Here is an 8,228-nt window from a genome sequence, read left to right on the forward strand (position 1 = left end):
TTTTTGTTTTTTCCCTAAAGGTGGTTTGTAAAGCTAGACACTGTCTTATGGGAGCCTACTGATATGAACTGATATTTCTAACATTCATTTATTTATTTATTACAAATATGTTATATATTGTTGTTGTTTAGTTTCAAAGTCATGTCCAGCTCTTTTGAGACCCCACGGACTATAGCCTGCCAGGCTCTTCTTTGTTCATGGAGCTCTTTGGACAGGAACACTGGAGTGGGTTGCCATTTCCTTCTCCGGGGGATGTTCCTGAGCCAGCAATCAAACCTGCATCTCTTGTATTGGCAGGCGATTCTTTACCACTGAACCACCTGGGAAGTCCTCATATTACATATAAGTAATATAGAGTAATATTTATTGAGGAAGCCTCATCATCCAGTTTATTTATTTATTTATTTATTAACAGTAATTTAAAGTTTATACCAGCTATAATGCAGGTTATTCTGACTTTAAGGTAGCATCACATGGCATACTTCTGAGTCCATTCCCGAGATATTCTGTTGTACTTATCTCTGTTTTATAGATCCATGCAATCTCTGGCACTAGGGGGTCATCTAGGTTTGGATCACACAGCAGTGAACAAATGGATAAAAGAACTTTAGAAATAGTTAAAGCAGGATACCACTGTGATCTTAGAATATTGAGGCAAATATTGGCATTACTGTTAATATTTGGATGATAAATTCTTGTTGTAAATGCAACCTTAGGTGGTTTGAAGGGGTAGTCTGTAGGAAAATGAATTGTCAAAAAGAATACACCGCCTTGATATGGACTGTCGTTAGGTCCCATAACTGTGGCTTGCCAATGAAACATATCATCCCCAACCGGACCTGCAGAGCATTGTGCTGGAGGGTCACGGGCCAAAGCAATAAGTTCCTTATTAATCCGTTTCAGCGCCATAGTCTGGCTCCTCACTATCTCGGTGTGTGCTCGAAGGTCCGGCCCAAACTCTTTGATTATCCCGGCGGCTGGGAAGGACTGTCTCTTCGTCTCACACCGGCTCTGCCAGACACAGGCGCAGAGGGGCCGGGCCTCCCTCGCGCTGCGGCCTCCGCCTCCTCCCCGCGGCAGCCGGTGCCTCCCCGCCTGCGGGGCTCCCGCACCGCACGGCCACGAGATCACATCATCCACTTCAGTGCTGACTGAAAGAAAGGGGTTTTTCCTTAGTCTTAACTGGCAGCACTTTCAAGAAAAGAGTTAGCAGTGTTACAACTTATTCCCTCTCAGCTGCTTTTCTCATAACTTTTTTTAAAACTTTTGCTCACGGGGAACCTGTAAGCAGGTAAGGAGCTTACAACCTGTAAAAGCAAGGAGTCCCCTGGCGGAGTCGGGGGAGGAGGACCAGACAAAGTTTTCTTAACATAAGAGAAGCTATGTTAGGCCGAAGTCATTTTGGGATCTAAGACAATTCTCGCCCTTGTAGAAGAATAGACCTTGGGAATGAAAGATTTTAAGGCAACAAAAGAAAGTAAAAACCAACAGTTATAACCAGGCCAGGGAGACAACTGTACCAGGAGACAGTGTATCAGTTGTGAAGACTCCCAGTTCTGTTCCAAAAGTAGAGACTGACATGAAGCACTTTCTTGAGCTGCTTCTCAGATTTCAAACCACTCAACCACCAGATTAACTGGAACCTAAGGAATGACGCTGCTGACCTTTCTGGCCCTCGTGACTGCGGTGAACCCAGGCCTGGACTCTGTCGACCTGTTGCTCTAGTTCTGTGCCGAATTCTCCTCTGCTTAAGCCCCATGATGAATATGCATCCATCACCCACGCCCCCTCATGAATATTCATATATCCCTAGCTTAAAGCCTTCTAAATCGTGGTAAGAGACCATGATGACCCATAACCTACTGCTCACTAGACTGTATAAACTGTGAATAATACGTCTTTTTAAATATCTGTGTATTTATTAATTGAAGGATAATTGCTTTACAGAATTTTGTTGTTTTTTGTCGAACATCAGCATGAATCAGCCACAGGTATACATATATCCCCTCCTTTTTGAACCTCCCTCCCATCTCCCCCCCATCCCACCTTTCTAGGTTGATAGAGAGCCCTAGTTTGAGTTTCCTGAGGAAACTTTTAAAACTTTTTAGAAGATGAGCACATCTTTTAATGTACAGCACTCTGTCTCAAAAACTTATATAACTGCTTTGACCTCTGATGGACAGAGGCTGTTCCCAGGTTGTAATCTTCAAGTTGGTTCAAATAAAATTTTCCATTTCTTTCTTTGATCAACTGATTAATTTTTGTTGACAAGTGAAATAATAGCTTTCATGATTCTCTGTACACTATCCAGTCTGTACACTGTTGCTATTTACTCTTATTGAAGTATAGTTGATTTACAGTGTTCTGTTAGTTTCAGGTATACAGCAAAGTGATTCAGATATATGTAGTACCTTTATTTTTTTTTGGTATGTAGGATCTAGTTCCCTGACCAGGGACTGAACCTGTACCCTCTGTGTTGGAAGTGTGGAGTCCTAACCACTGGACCACCAGGGAAGTCCCTATAGTATCTTTCCTGACTGTTTGGGCCTCATTGATTATTCTTTATTCTGTATCTTTCATTTAGTAGTTAGAATACACTATCATAAAGAGTTGGTTATATTCTATGTTTGTATTCTAAGCACTTGATCAAATTTTAAAAGGCTAGGACTGTGTTTTATACCCCAGTTTTTTCTATTATGCCTGGTAGAGTGCCTTATAATAGCATGCTCAACAGATATTAGTTGCTGTTGAAATTCTGGAAGGAAAGGAAACAATAAACTTCCAAGCCATCCTTCTACTTTGCTTTGACCTTTGTTTCTAGTTGAAGGTTCTTAAGTCTGAAACAGTGTCAGTATCAATTTACATGATTCTATCAAGTGTGGGTGTTTGTTTTGATTTGTTGTTGTTTTTAGTCGCTCAGTCATGTTCAACTCTTTTGGTGACCCAATGGATGGTAGCCTGTCAGGCTCCTCTGTCCATGGGATTTCCCAGGCAAAAATACTGGAGTGGGTTGCCCTTTCCTTCTCCGGTGGATCTTCCCAATCCAGGGGTTGAACCCACATCTCCTGCATTACAGGCAAATTCTTTATCACTTGCTAAACTAAATGCACTTGAGAGTGAAGACAGACTTCTCTCTTGCTACATGTAAGAAATTAGAAGGAGATTTGATCGTGTTTGCTGCAGCAGATGATCAAGGGCCAGTACTGAACAGGGAGGAGAGCTCTGCACCAGGAGTCAGGGTGGGCTCTTCTGCAGATGTGTGGACGGGGTCATCATTTTGTGTATTTTCTAAGGCCTAGTCATTTAGGACATGCCAAGGCATCCCTCTTAAGGTGAAGGGCAAGTTGTTGCATCTACTGTGTATCTGTTTTCTATTGCTAGGTAACAAATTACCAGAAACTTAGTGGCTTACAACAATCCAAAGTGATTATCTCATGATCGAGGTCAAAATGCAGCCACTGTGCACCAACACTGAATTGAATCTCTGAGCCAGAGTTTTGGTGAAGTAGAAAAGAGCAGGTGTAATGCTTTGCCAGATAAAGGGGAGCACAGTGGGCTAATGCCCTCAAATAAATACATGTGTCCCACCATGGAGGTGGGTGGGGGGGCTTGGTGGGGAGTTTTATAGATATGGTTTAGGAGGGTGGGCATTGCTGATAAGGATCAGGGTGTGTGCAGGGCCAGCACGCCTTTATTTTTTTTTCTTTTTGTCACTTTATTTCCATCTTTTTTTTTTCCATTTATTTTTATTAGTTGGAGGCTAATTACTTCACAACATTGCAGTGGGTTTTGTCATACATTGACATGAATCAGCCATGGAGTTACATGTATTCCCTATCCCGATCCCCCCTCCCACCTCCCTCTCCACCCGATTCCTCTGGATCTTCCCAGTGCACCAGGCCCGAGCACTTGTCTCATGCATCCCACCTGGGCTGGTGATCTGTTTCACTATAGATAACATACATGCTGTTCTCTTGAAACATCCCACCCTCGCCTTCTCCCACAGAGTCCAAAAGTCTGTTCTGTACATCTGTGTCTCTTTTTCTGTTTTGCATATAGGGTTATCATGACCATCTTTCTAAATTCCATATATATGTGTTAGTATGCTGTAGTGTTCTTTATCTTTCTGGCTTAGTTCGCTCTGTATAATGGGCTCCAGTTTCATCCATCTCATTAGAACTGATTCAAATGAATTCTTTTTAAGGCTGAGTAATATTCCATGGTGTATATGAACCACAGCTTCCTTATCCATTCGTCTGCTGATGGGCATCTAGGTTGCTTCCATGTCCTGGCTGTTATAAACAGGCCAGCACACCTTTAATCTGGCCTCAGATGGTCTCCTGATGAGCTTCTGTGATTCTCAAGGTTATTAAACTGTGACCTTATAAATGGAAAAAAAAAAATTAAAAAAAAAATAAACTGTGACCTTATGTCTGGAATGAAGAATGCTTCATCATGTTAACGTCTTCCATTTGTTGAGGGTTTTAGTTCTGAAGAAGAGCTCAAAGACACTGTTCTGTGTATCCCTTGCAGGGAGACCAGGGCCCTGCCCCAAACCTGCTCCTCCCTTGTCTCTGCATCTCCTCCCTTCCCTGATCAGCAACTGTTCGAACTTGCCCTTTGGAACTCAGGGAAGGTTGTGGAGGCTGAAGCCTATTTATTTCCCACACACAGGAAATGGCCAGGTGTGGATGGTGGAGACAGATACAGGTTTCAGTGCACAGGAGCCCCACAGGGTCCTGCTGGGTTTCATGATTTCAGTAGGTCAGGTGGCAGTTTCTCTGCTGAGCATTCCCTGGGCTGAAATCAAGGTCTGGCTCGGACTTCACTTGTCATCTGGACCTGGTTATTCGCTGCTCTCCTCTTTTTGGAGGTCCTCCTTTGTTAGTGGCCACTTAAGGGAGGGTGTGCTCCTAGGGCCAATTTTAGATTTTTTTTAAAGTAAATCAAATAAACTGGATGTGGGAGGCAGAGAGAGGGGAGGACTGGGTGGCCAAGTGTCAGGAGACTGTGTAATTTCCTTGGTTCTGTCTTGTGGCAGCAAAGATTTGAAATGGCATACCGGTGTTACAGTTCAGTTACAGCTCAGAGTTTTATTTGGCAAAGGATAGTACACCCTCGAGGTGTGAGGGCCGACCAACCCCAAAAGAGAGGCCTCAATCTGCCTTGGCCTCCTCATTTTATACCTTTTGTCTCTTCCCCATTGATCCTGCCTGATGCAAATTGGGCTAGCCAAGAAGGGGGCGTGTTTGTTTCACCTGAGGTTCTCACACTGGTCTGTGGATTTTCTTTTGTTCCATTTTTGCAGGCTTTCCCCTTTCTTTGGCTTTTAACCACCGCCATTTTTGACTACTTTTTCCTATTCTAACTACCGAACACAAGGAAGGTAAAATGATTTTTAACATTGTGTGGGCTGTTGGTGCAGACAGGACACATTTTAATAAAAAGCTAATAAAATTCAGTTCAGTTGAGTCACTCAGTCGTGTCCGACTCTTTGCAACCCCATGGACTGCAGCATGCCAGGCTTCCCTGTCCTTCACCAACTCCCAGAGCTTGTTCAAACTCATGTCCATCCAACCATCTCATCCTCTGTTGTCCCCTTCTCCTCCTGCCTTCAATATTTCCCAGCATCAGGGTCTTTTCTGATGAGTCAGTTCTTTGCATCAGGTACCCAAAATATTGGAGTTTCAGCTTCAGCATCAGTCTTTCTAATGACTATTCAGGACTGATTTCCTCTAGGAAGGACTGGTCGGATCTCCTTGCAGTCCAAGGGACTCTAAAGAGTCTTCTCCAGCACCACAGTTCAAAACCATCAATTCTTTGGTGCTCAACTTTCTTTATAGTTGAACTCTCACATCCATATGTGACTACTGAAAAAACTATAACTTTGACTATACAGACCTTTGTTGGGCAAAGTAATGTCTCTGCTTTTTAATATGCTGTCTAGGTTGGTCATAGCTTTGCTTCCAAGGAGCAAGCATCTTTAATTTCATGGCTGCAGTCACCATCTGCAGTGATTTTGGAGCCCAAGCCTGTCAGTGTTTCCATTGTTTCCCAAAATATTTGCCATGAAGTGATGGGACTGGATGCCATGATCTTAGTTTTCTGAATGTTGAGTTTTGAGCCAGCCTTTTCACTCTCCTCTTTCACTTTCATCAAGAGATTTTTAGCTCTTCTTCACTTTCTGCCATAAGGGTGGTGTCACCTGCATATCTGAGGCTATTGGTATTCCTCCTGGTGATCCTGATTCCAGCTTGTGCTTCCTCCAGCCCAGGGTTTCTCATGATGTACTCTGCATACAAGTTAAACAAGCAGGGTGATAATATGCAGCCTTGATGCCCTTCTTTCCCAGTTTGGAACCAGGTGTTACACATGCTTATTTTTGGAGTTTTCTTGTTCTTCGGTTGCTGAGTCATGTCTGACTCTGTGACCTCATGGACTGTAGCACGGCAAGCTTCCCTGTTCTCCACTCTCCAGAATTTGCTCAACTTCATGTCTGTTGAGTCAGCGATGCTATCTAACCAGAGTCTTGCCTCACATTGGATCATTCATATTGAAGTGAATATTTCATGTGTGAATCAATGGATTTTATGTATATGATATATATATTTGCTGTGGGCATTTTTGAATTAAATTCTTTTTTATAATTTAGTTTTTGAAAAGATTTATCTATAAGTAATTCACTTCCATTGATTTTTTAATTTAAGAGGGTGAGGGGGCCATGAACTTTGATGAAAAGAAATTTTTATTTTCATTAATTTCATAGTGACCGAAATTTTGTATTTTCATTACTTATGGATATAATCAGATATTAACATTAACTGTATTTCTGTTAACAATAGAAATCAAGGATACATTGGAATCACATTATAAGGGTTACAGGTATCTCAAAATATCATTCATACTCATTGTTGCTTTAAGAATAGTTATTAAATCTACTGCTACATCTCATTTAATGCATTAATAAATGAGCACATAAGTTGCAAATTAGTTTTTTTTTAATATTTTGAAAACTTTAATTTTAAAAAGTTGACTTCCTTGTAACACATTTAAAAAGATTTTTTTGCATTGGGTTCTCGAAACTTCACCAGACATCCAAAGGGATCTATGGCATAAAAGTTGTAAAGATGCCCTGAGAGTGCCTTATGAGTGGCGCAGCCTCAGCTTGAGGCACAGGTGACTCCTGCCTGATTTTGCTTCTTTGTTCTTTTACGGAAACTAAGGGACACTTAGCAGGCTTAGAAGAGTATAATTGCAAGCAGAAGCAAGAGAAAGTCAAAGTATGTCTAAACATTAATGGAAAAATTACTGGGTGCAGAGTCTAAGGACTTCGGATCCAGTCCAAACTTACCTTTCCCATCCTTGCAACAAGTGCATTTTTCACTGTCAACAACGATTTACTGAGGGCTGACCATGCACCAGACTCAGCATGGGCTTTGGAGAAGGGTCCAGCCCTTTTGTCACTCACGAGCTGAGTGACTTTGAATAAGTTATTTCATAGCCCTATGCCTCAGTGTTTTTTTTTTTCCATTTTTTTATTAGTTGGAGGCTAATTACCTTACAATATTGTAGTGGTTTTTGCCATACATTGACACATGAATCAGCCATGGATTTACATGTGTTCCCCATCCCAATCCCCCCTCCTGCCTCCATCCCCATCTGATCCCTCTGGGTCTTCCCAGTGCACCAGCCCTGAGCACTTGTCTCATGCATCCAACCTGGGCTGGTGATCTGTTTCACCCTTGATAGCATACTTGTTTCAATGCTATTCTCTCAGAACATCCCACCCTCGCCTTCTCCCACAGAGTCCAAAAGTCTGTTCTGTACATCTGTGTCACTTTTTCTGTTTTGCATATAGGGTTATTGTTACCATCTTTTAAAATTCCATATATATGCGTTAGTATACTGTATTGGTCTTTATTTTTCTGGCTTACTTCACTCTGTATAATGGGCTCCAGTTTCATTAAAATGGTCTCCAGAATCATTAGAACTGATTCAAATGAATTCTTTTTAATGGCTGAGTAATATTCCATTGTGTATATGTACCATAGCTTCCTTATCCATTCGTCTGCTGATGGACATCTAGGTTGCTTCCATGTCCTGGCTATTATAAACAGTGCTGCGATGAACATTGGGGTGCACGTGTCTCTTTCAGATCTAGTTTCCTCGGTGTGTATGCCCAGGAGTGGGATTGCTGGGTCATATGGCAGTTCTATTTCCAGTTTTTT

The 8,228-nt window shown here is 42.0% G+C and overlaps 1 pseudogene; it reads right to left on the reverse strand.

The window, feature by feature from the left end:
- Positions 1-408: 408 nt before the first annotated feature.
- LOC110124606 (ubiquitin-conjugating enzyme E2 D3 pseudogene) lies at positions 409-909 on the reverse strand (annotated as a pseudogene).
- Positions 910-8,228: the final 7,319 nt, after the last annotated feature.

Source organism: Odocoileus virginianus, chromosome 12, assembly GCF_023699985.2.
Source record: "Odocoileus virginianus isolate 20LAN1187 ecotype Illinois chromosome 12, Ovbor_1.2, whole genome shotgun sequence".
In the NCBI taxonomy this organism is placed as follows: domain Eukaryota; kingdom Metazoa; phylum Chordata; class Mammalia; order Artiodactyla; family Cervidae; genus Odocoileus; species Odocoileus virginianus.